Source organism: Corapipo altera, unplaced genomic scaffold (assembly GCF_003945725.1).
Source record: "Corapipo altera isolate COAL_440 unplaced genomic scaffold, ASM394572v1 206, whole genome shotgun sequence".
Lineage (NCBI taxonomy): Eukaryota > Metazoa > Chordata > Aves > Passeriformes > Pipridae > Corapipo > Corapipo altera.
Genome location: NW_020885032.1, coordinates 286,007 through 294,931, shown reverse-complemented (window position 1 = coordinate 294,931; position 8,925 = coordinate 286,007). Strand labels below are relative to the sequence as shown.

General features: G+C 51.9%; 1 protein-coding gene across 1 annotated transcript in view; it reads right to left on the bottom strand.

The window, feature by feature from the left end:
• The window catches only part of RHPN1 (rhophilin Rho GTPase binding protein 1), a 32,142-nt gene extending 30,969 nt beyond the window's left edge, over positions 1-1,173 (bottom strand). Inside the window, exon 1 of the mRNA XM_027668231.1 lies at positions 1,038-1,173. The gene's annotated coding sequence lies outside the window, so the exon portion shown is untranslated. The remainder of the gene's footprint in view (positions 1-1,037) is intronic.
• Between the last annotated feature and the right edge of the window lie 7,752 nt (positions 1,174-8,925).

The window sequence follows — 8,925 nt, the reverse complement described above, 5'->3', positions numbered from 1 at the left end:
CTGGGGGCTCCTCTTCACCCCACAGGGTGGGCTGGGGGCTCGGTGACCCTTCCTTGGGCTGCTCTGGTTGTCCTGGACTAGCCCCCAGTCCCGTCCTAGGTTTAGGAGGGGGCTTAAACCCCCTCTAATCCCTGCTCTGTTCTGCTGGAAAGCCCCCTGCACTTCACATCTGGCGAGATGTGAAGCCCCAGCCCCTGCAGAGCTATCCCAGGGAAAGGGGGGACATAAACCCCACAGACCCCCCTTTTAAAGCTACCCCAGATGGGGTGGGGGGGGAAGTTAAACCCCCCCAAACTCCCTTTGCAGAGCTACCCCAAATATGGGGTTAAACTCCTCTTCCAAGAGTTGCCCTAAATACTGGGGGGGATTTAAACTCCTCTTGCAAGAGTTGCCCTAAATAGGGGGGGGTGTTTAAACTTTCCCAAACCCCCTTGTAGAGCTACCCTAAACAGGGGGGTGGTGTTTAAACTCCCAAAAAGTCGCCTTTTAGAGCTACCCCAGATAGGGGAAAACCCCCCTAAATGGGGGGAGAGGGTTCAAACCCCCACTAATTCCCCTTTCAGACCTATCCCAGCTCGGGAAGGGGGTTAAAGTCTCTCAAACCCCCCCTTATAGAACTGCCCGAAATGGGAGGGGGATGTTAAACCCCCCAATCCCCCCCAAAGCCCCCCTAAATGGGGGAAGAAGGTTCAAACCCCCACTAACTCCCTTTTCAGAGCTTCCCCAGCTGCGGTGCGGGGGTTAAACCCCCCTCCCCTTGCAGAGCGACCCTAAAAAAAAGAGGGTGTTTAAACGCCCAATAACTCCCCTTACGGAGCAACCCCAGCTGCGGAGGGGGGTTAAACCCCCCAAAACCCACCTTGCAGAGTTCTCTAGAGGGGTTAAAGCCCCTCCCCTTACAGAACCACCCCAAAAGGAGGGTGGGAACCCCGCAAAACCCCCCTTTCTAGAGATGCTCCAGCCACGGGGACCCCCCCGAACTCCTTTAAAGGGCCAAACCCCGCCACCCTACAAACCCTTCTACGTTAATATCCCACCTCGGACGACCCCAAACTCCCGGCTCGGTGTCCTCGCTCAGCCCCGGAGCCCCCGCCCGGCCCCGCCGATCCCAAATCCCGGCACGATCACAGAGGCGGCTCCCTCGCGGCGCGGGGGATAAGCGGGGAGGGGGGCGGGGCGTAACCCCCCGTCGGCCAATGGGAGAGCGGGACGGCGCTGATGGACGGCGGCATCGCTCAATGGGAGCGCGGCGGGGGCAGGACCGGAGGGGCCGTTGCCCCCGGCAACGGGGGGAATTAGAACGCGGGTGACGTCACCGGAGGAGGGGCTTGAGGCCACGCCCACGGGCGGGCACAGACGGGAGCGGCCCCGCCCCCGCCGCACATCTGGGGGGGCGTCCGAGCCCAACCCCCCCCGGCCACATCTGGATGAGCCCAGTTACAACCAGGAGCCGCCCCCTGTCTCGACCACATCTGGATCTGGGCTCCGCTTCCGCCCTCTGAGTAACAGCTGGGAACGGGTTCGCTCCCACCCCGGACACATCTGGATGACCCCCCTCTACAACCAGGTGCCCCCCTCACCATCCGAAACGCTTCTGGGCACTCGTCCTGCATCCGCATCACATCTGGGTGTGCGTTTGATCCCACCCCGGGCACATCTGGATGACCCCAACTACAACCAGGTGACCCCCTCACCATCCCCACCACACCTGGGCGCCCCTCCCACCTCCCGTGCCACATCTGGGCGAGTGTCCACTCCTACCCTGGACACATCTGGATGACCCCACCCACAACCAGGAGCAGTTCTGCAACATCTGGGCCAGCTGTGCCCTTGCCCTGCTAAAGCCACTAGGGGTTTCTCCTCTATAAACCACGACATAATATGAAATATAATTAAAAGAATACATGAAGAAATAAAATTAAATCCATTTTATTCCTTTTTCCAGCCAAATCCAGGTAAATCCTGCCCCATTTCCCCCCTCTGAGCTGTTGTCCCTACAAAAAGATCCCTAAGTGGTTACCTGGGCCTTAATTAAGTTAATGAGCCCAGGCTTGTGTGGGATGAGTCCCACTGATGTCAATGGGACACAAGGAATTTCAGGCAGATCCAGCTGTTTAACGAGGGGGTAAAAATTAGCCCAGCATTAAACCATTTTAAATTTATTATTTATTTATATTTATATTTAATATTATTTATATAATTTTTTATTATTTATCTTTATTATTTCTATTTTTCTATTTAATATATTTTATATAATTTATAAATAATTTATATTTCTTATTCATATTTATTTTATAACTGTCTGAATACATTAAACTGAATTCCACCTTTCTCAGTCATTTTTTTCCTCACTGGGGCTTCAAGGATTGTGTGATCACAAAGAAAAAAATATATTAGGAAGGGTTTTCTCTCTCTCCTGTATTTCCCAATCCAGAAGGAGCTGCTGGACCAGAAAGGTGGAATAATTGATTAGGAAAACCTGGGATATTGGCACTGATACATCCCTAAACTGCTCATTGTGGTGCCACCAAACTGTGCAGAGACCCCATTCCAGTCTGCTTTTCCCCAAGGATGATCCAGCCCCACTTTGTGGTCCATGTTCTCTTGATGGAGCCACCCTGCTTCCATTCCCCCAATTCCAAAGGGAAAATCCATCAAAATACACAAAACTCATCTCATTGATCAAGAGCTTTGCCCCAAGTCGTGCTTGGGTTGGACGGACGAGCACCTGGAGCTGATTCAGGTCAGGACAAGCTTTTCCCAGCTCACCTGCCTTGTAAATCCCACTTTTTCCCATCATGGAGATCTCAGGCTTGGGAGAAACCTTCCCCAAGCTGAACAAATCATATGGAATCCATGGAAAATGGGAGCACATTTAATATAAACCAGTCCCCGGGTTGGAAGGAGGCGGCCGAGGGCGAACAAGCCCCGGCACGAAGTCGTCCTTCCCTGCTCCCTTCCCAACCTTTCTCATCCAGCAGGAAAGGTGGCTTGGATGCATTTTTCCTGGGGTGGTGCAACAGGGATCAAAGAGGCTTTCCCAGAGCCAGCCCTGCCTCCAGGACCTTCCGCTCCCAGCTCCTTCCCAAGGGAACGCACGGCCCCGCTACTCGTCCCGAATGGGGATCTCAGCAGGGAGCAATGACTCTTCCTGACCCCAGACCCACCTTTTTCTTGGAATTATAGGATGGTTTGGGTTGAAATGGGTTGTGAAGATCCCTCTGTCTGGCAGAGGTTATTATGGGATACCCCGGGGAACGAGGTTGCCATGAGGAGCATCTCCCAATCCAAGGCCACCAAAGCTCTGCCCGAGTGGAGATGATTCCCATTGTGCCAGGAGAGGTTTGGACGGATGGAATGAGCCTCTGAAAGACCCCAGGATAAAATAAACCCTGTTTGGGAAGCCACAAGGCTGGGAAGCTGAAGAGGATGGAGATTCCAAGCCTGCTTTTCACACCCCAGTGTAAAGCATGGGCAGATCCCTCCAGGAATCCTGGAATGGTTTGGGTTGGAAGGGACCTTCAAGATCGTCTCATTCCAACCCCCTGTCATGGGCAGGGACACCTCCCACTAGCCCAGGTTGCTCCAAGCCCCATCCAACCTGGGCTTGGACACTTCCAGGGGTGGGGCAGCCACAGCTTCTCTGGGAATTCCATTCCAGCCCTCACCACCCTCCCAGGGAAGAATTTCTTCCCAACATCCCATCTAAAGCTCCCATGTTTCAATTTAAAGCCATTCCCTGTGCCCTGTCCCTCCCTCCCTTGTCCCCAGTCCCTCTCCAGCTCTCCTGGAGCCCCTTTAGGCCCTGGAAGGGGCTCTCAGGTCTCCCTGGAACCTTCTCTTCTCCAGGCAGAACATTCCCAATTTGGGAAAAGCTTTGCTGTGCAAACCCCTGTTGTCCCTCTGCTCCATCCCCTTCCCAGGTGTTCTCCTTTGACCTGGCTGAGGATGGATGAGACCATTCCATGCTCAGCTGCAACGAGGTCCCTGATGACCACCACAGGCAGGTGGAAGCAATGGACTCATTCCATGAATAGGGCTGGAGAGGAGCCCTGGGAAGGGCTTCAGAATGAGGGTTGGAGGCACCAGGAGTCACTGGCCTATGGGATCTGGGCTCTGCACCCACCGTTTGGGCTCTGAGACCCCTCCAAATCCAACCTGATGGATGAGAAGCAGCTGGATTTGGGAATAATTTAATTCTGTGATTGAAGAAGGGGGGATCTCCCACAAGGTGGGTTTTCCTAAATTGTTTTTAAACCCATATATTTGGCCCCATCCTCCACCTGAGGGGTGCAATGTATTCCCCCCTCGGGATCTCCTCGCTGCCCCTTAAGGGGCTTTCCCTAAATTTGGGGCTAAAACTTCCTTTCCCAGGGTGCATTTTGGGCCGGGAACCTCCCATCAGGCTCAGGGGGGCTTTAAGTAAACTTTCTGCAGGAGGGAATTTCCTTCGGGAAGGTGGCTGGGTGAGGTGTCCTCTGCTCTGAGTGGGTTTGGGGGAAGAACTTGGTCCCACCAGCAGCTCTGGGTGCTCCTGGTACAACAAAGTCTGGGAAAACATGGAAGTTTTCCAAGTGTTTTCTACTCCTTGAAAAGTTCAGCTGATGTTTCCTGGTGCCTTGGCTCTTTTTAATTCGAGAAATCCCATTTTTTTCCTCAGCTGGGGAGGTTTTTCATGGATTGGGACCGCCTGGGTGTTTAATATGATCCTTATTTCCTCCATCCTCTGGGTTTTCATGGGGAGCAGGGATTTGGGAGGGTCTGGATGTTGCAGCCACGAGGAAAGGGAGGTGAGAGCTGGGGGGTCTCTCTGCTCTGCTGAATTATTTTCCAGCGTGGTGGGAGCTGGGAATTCCTCCCGAAACTTACATTTTAGGGGGGATTTCCCTTTTTTTTTTTTTTTAAGGAGGAATTTTATTTTTCCCACCTCCCAGAGCAGCTCAGGGGCTGAACTCAAGGATTTGCCCTTTCTTGGTCTCTTTGGGTCCTTGTTAAAGCTGAGCTCGACCCTTTGGGGTTGAGCTCTTGGGGTTTACTCCGGGAGAAAATTTGGGATTCTACCCTGTTGTTGCAGTGACATCCTTGAGGACTCTGCCTTAAAATTCCCAAGAACTGCTGGATGAGGGAGCCATGGGAGTCTCAAGGGACAGTGGGATGAAGAAGAGCAGCAGGTGGGTCCTGTGGGGCGTGGCAGGGGATTTGGTGGGGCTCCAGCATTACCTGATCACTCTGGATTTCCTGGGAATTCCAGGCCTTAAGGGATCAAGCAGAAAAATCCCTCTAAATTTCCTTTTGGGAGCCCTTTTTTGGTGCTGCTGGAAATCAGGGTTGGGCAGTGTGGGATCACACCCTGGATTATTTTCCTCACTAAGGGGTTTGCTGTGGGTATTCCCTGCTTGGCTTCAGTGGGATCAGTTTTTCCTTGTCCCCAGGAAGCGAAAGAAGGAGTTGGAGAAAGGGCAGGAGGTGCCAAAGGAGCTCAGGACAAAGATTGGGAAGAAGGAGCCGGAATGTTCAGTGCAGGTACCTCTTTCTCCCCAGTGGGGTGACCTTGGTGACTGTCCCAAAAATTTTATGGATGGAAAAAAAAAAAAAAACCAACCCTATGGCATGAACTTCCTTCCCCCTCACACTGCTCCATCCTGGTGGAAAGTTCCCTGTAGGAAAAGGGGGAAAAGGGAAGAAGAAGAAGAAACCACCAGAGGTCGAGGAGAAGCCACTACAGGAGAACATCATCAGCAGGTGAGTCCTTGGAACTCCCCCCAGGGAGGAGATGGGATCTCCAGGGCTCTGCTCCCTCCATCTGGGATCATCCCATGGGAATGCCACGTCCAGCTCTGCTTCCCTTGTGCTGCCTGGGTCGTCGGAATGGTTTTTAATTGGGAGAAATAAAGGTATGGAGTGACAGGACAAGGGGGGATGGGCTTAAGTTGAAGGAGGGAGGGTTTAAGTTGGATTTTGGGAAGGAATTCTTCCCTGGGAGGGTGGTGGGGAGCTGAGATGGAATTCCTGGAGATGCTGCGGCTGCCCCATCCCTGGAAGTGTCCAAGGCCAGGTTGGAGCAACCTGGGCTAGTGGGAGGTGTCCCTGCCCATGGATTGAGATGATCTTAAGGTTCCTTCCAACCTGAACCGTTCCATGATTCCTAAAAATCACGTTTTCCTTCTGTCTCCTCCTTGTCCAAGAAGCTCCCTAAAGCAGGAGGCTGCAGGAGGGAAAAGTCTTGACTCAAGCCTGTGGAATGGGATCCAAGCTGAGGAAGGAGCTGCCCCGGGCTTGGTACGTGGTGGTCTGGGAGCTGAAGGATTTGGGAGCACTCCTGTGGTTTATCCCCAAGGGATCTGTCATAGTGGTGTCCTACAGCCTAAGGATGTGGGAAAGCCCCTGTTTTTGGAGCATCTGGAATTAAATTGAGGAGTAAATTCCCTGTGTGGCTGTGGGGTTGGATAAGTCACATTTCGGTGTTTTCCCAGGAGCACCAGGACATGGGGGACTCTGTCACTTCCCAAACATAATGTTGGGATTGGTCTCATCCTGCAGCACCTTTCCTGAGGGATTTGGTCTTCCTGCCCTATCCCTGGAAGTATCCAAGGCCAGGTTGGACAGAGCTTGGAGCAACCTGGGATAGTGGGAAGTGTCCCTGCCCATGGCAGGAGGTTGGATCAGGATAATCTTTAAGGTTCCTTCCAACCCAAACCATTCCATGGTTTTTGGCTGATCCTGGCCAATTCCTGCAACATCTTGCTTTGGCCACATTAACAATTCCCATTTGTCCTCTTGTGGAAAAACCAGCAGAGAGGCTTTTTTTCCGAAAAGGATCTAAAATGTCAGCAAACTCTTTCCTGGCTGGATAAAACTGGAACCACAGCCTTGGAAACCCTCCCCGCACTGGGGGGGGGGGGGTTGTGATCCATGTCCTGCTGTTCCTGGTGCAAAAATCGGGAATCCACAGGCGGGATTTCCTTTGGAAGGTCGTGGTCGTGCGTTCCTGAATTTCCTGACGTGACTCCTGACAGCAGCTGTAGGATTGTGAATCTCAGAGCAGGAATATTCCCAGGGAATGAAAGTTTACGTTGTCCTGACCAACCTCTAATTAGCTGAGGTTTTGATTCCCCTTTTAATGAGTTCACCTAGCAGCTGCTTTCAAGAAAAATCCCTCTGTGGTTTTGGGTTCCTTTGAAAGAGAAACTCGGGAAGGCGGAATTTCGAAGGAGAGCCTGGATGCTTGGAGAGGGTTGGAGGAGCTTGGGATGGGTTTCAGAGTGTCTGGTGTGGTCAGGAGCTGAAAAAAAATCTGGTTTCAGCTTTGAGAACAAGTGTGCAAATATTAAAATAAGATTCCTGGTGGCCTCCAAGGGGCGGATTTTAGGGTTTGTGTCCCCTCTGAGCTTGTTTGCTTCCAAGTTCTGTCCCAATTTTCCCTCTATTTTGTCCCTTTCTTGTGTTTCCCACCCTGTGGCTTTGTCCTCATCCCTCTTTCCCTCTTGCCATCTGCTCCAAGGGTGATTTCACCCCCTAAGGGCCAAGCTGGCACTTGATGCATCTTTATTTTGGAGCCATCCCATTCCTGTTAGTCCTGGAATTCTATCCCAGCAGTGCATCCAAGGGGCAGGTGGTTGAGCAGGGATAGAGCTTTCGGGTTTTTACTCCATAAAATACTTTAATGGTGTTGTTGGAAGGAAGGCAGGGATTTCCTAACCCCAGAGAAACCTCAAAGCTTGGAAAATCTTGGATGGTTTGGGCTCCTGGTTTCCGGCCAAGGAAGGGGAAAATGGTGGCAGGGTGAGGGGGGTGGGTGATTTTTGGGAGCGATGCTGCTTTTGGGATACCTGTTCCAGGTCACCTTTCCCAATATATTCCAGGAGGAGACCAAAGGAACCCTCCCCCAAGGGCCATCCGTGGAGCTCCAAGACTCTTCAGGGTGAGTTGAGTCACTTTTGGGATGATTTTTACCTGGAGAATTGGGAATTTTGTCCTTTTTCTTCTTCTTTGTGGGATTGCACAGCTCTAATTTTCCCTCCTGTGTCACCAAAACCAGGAGTTGGTGCCTCCACTGAGCAGCTTCACCAGTGACACTTTTCCAAAAACATCCCGAGGGAAATTTAAGGCCCAATCCTGGGATTTGAGGGTGGAGAGGGAAGGTCCTGCCCCATCCAAGCTCCCTGAGTCAGCAGGGTGGGATTGCTCAGCTGCAAATAACCTCTGGAAACAGAGAGGTGGGAACAACCAACCTCCCAAATCCTGGGAAAAGGCTGTTCCTTCCCTCTCCCTGGGCTAGATCTGGGTGGAGATAAGAAGCTAAATTCAGACTAAAGCTGGGCCTAAGCAGGTTAATCCTCTTCAAAATGCCCACTGAGAGGCCTCTAATGAGACTTTTGGAATAAAGAGCCGATCCCAGAAGGTGGCAGGAAGGACTTTGCCTCCTGAGTCATGGATCTGTTAATGAGATTGGAAGGGCTGAGCTTGTTTTCCTGGGATATTTTTCCCTAATGAGTTTAGTGGGGTGACTTGACGTGCATTCCAGCTGGAAAAAGCATCCTGGTTTGTTTTTTTTCCTGGGAACTTTGTTTCCATCCCAAAAATTCCTGTGCCCCGTTTTGTCCCACATTAAGGTAATTAAGGATCAGCCTAAATTAATTTGGAGAAAAAGGCCAAGAATCTCATTTTCTCTTGTAGAAACTGTGTGGGATGTTTTGGATAAAAGCAGGAATTTGTGGCTCTTCTGTTTGGGCTCCCCTGGAATTCCAGGAGAGCCATCCCATCCCTTCTGTTGAGCCTCCTCTTTGGGAGCAGGAATGTGGTTTTCCAGCTCTTTCTTGGGTAGGATCAGGGCTGTGCTTCCAAAGTGGTCCTGCTGAGGGGTGCCAGGAGCTGGGAAAGGCAGGGAATGGGGCTGATCCATGGGCTGAGCTCAGCTCCAGCCTT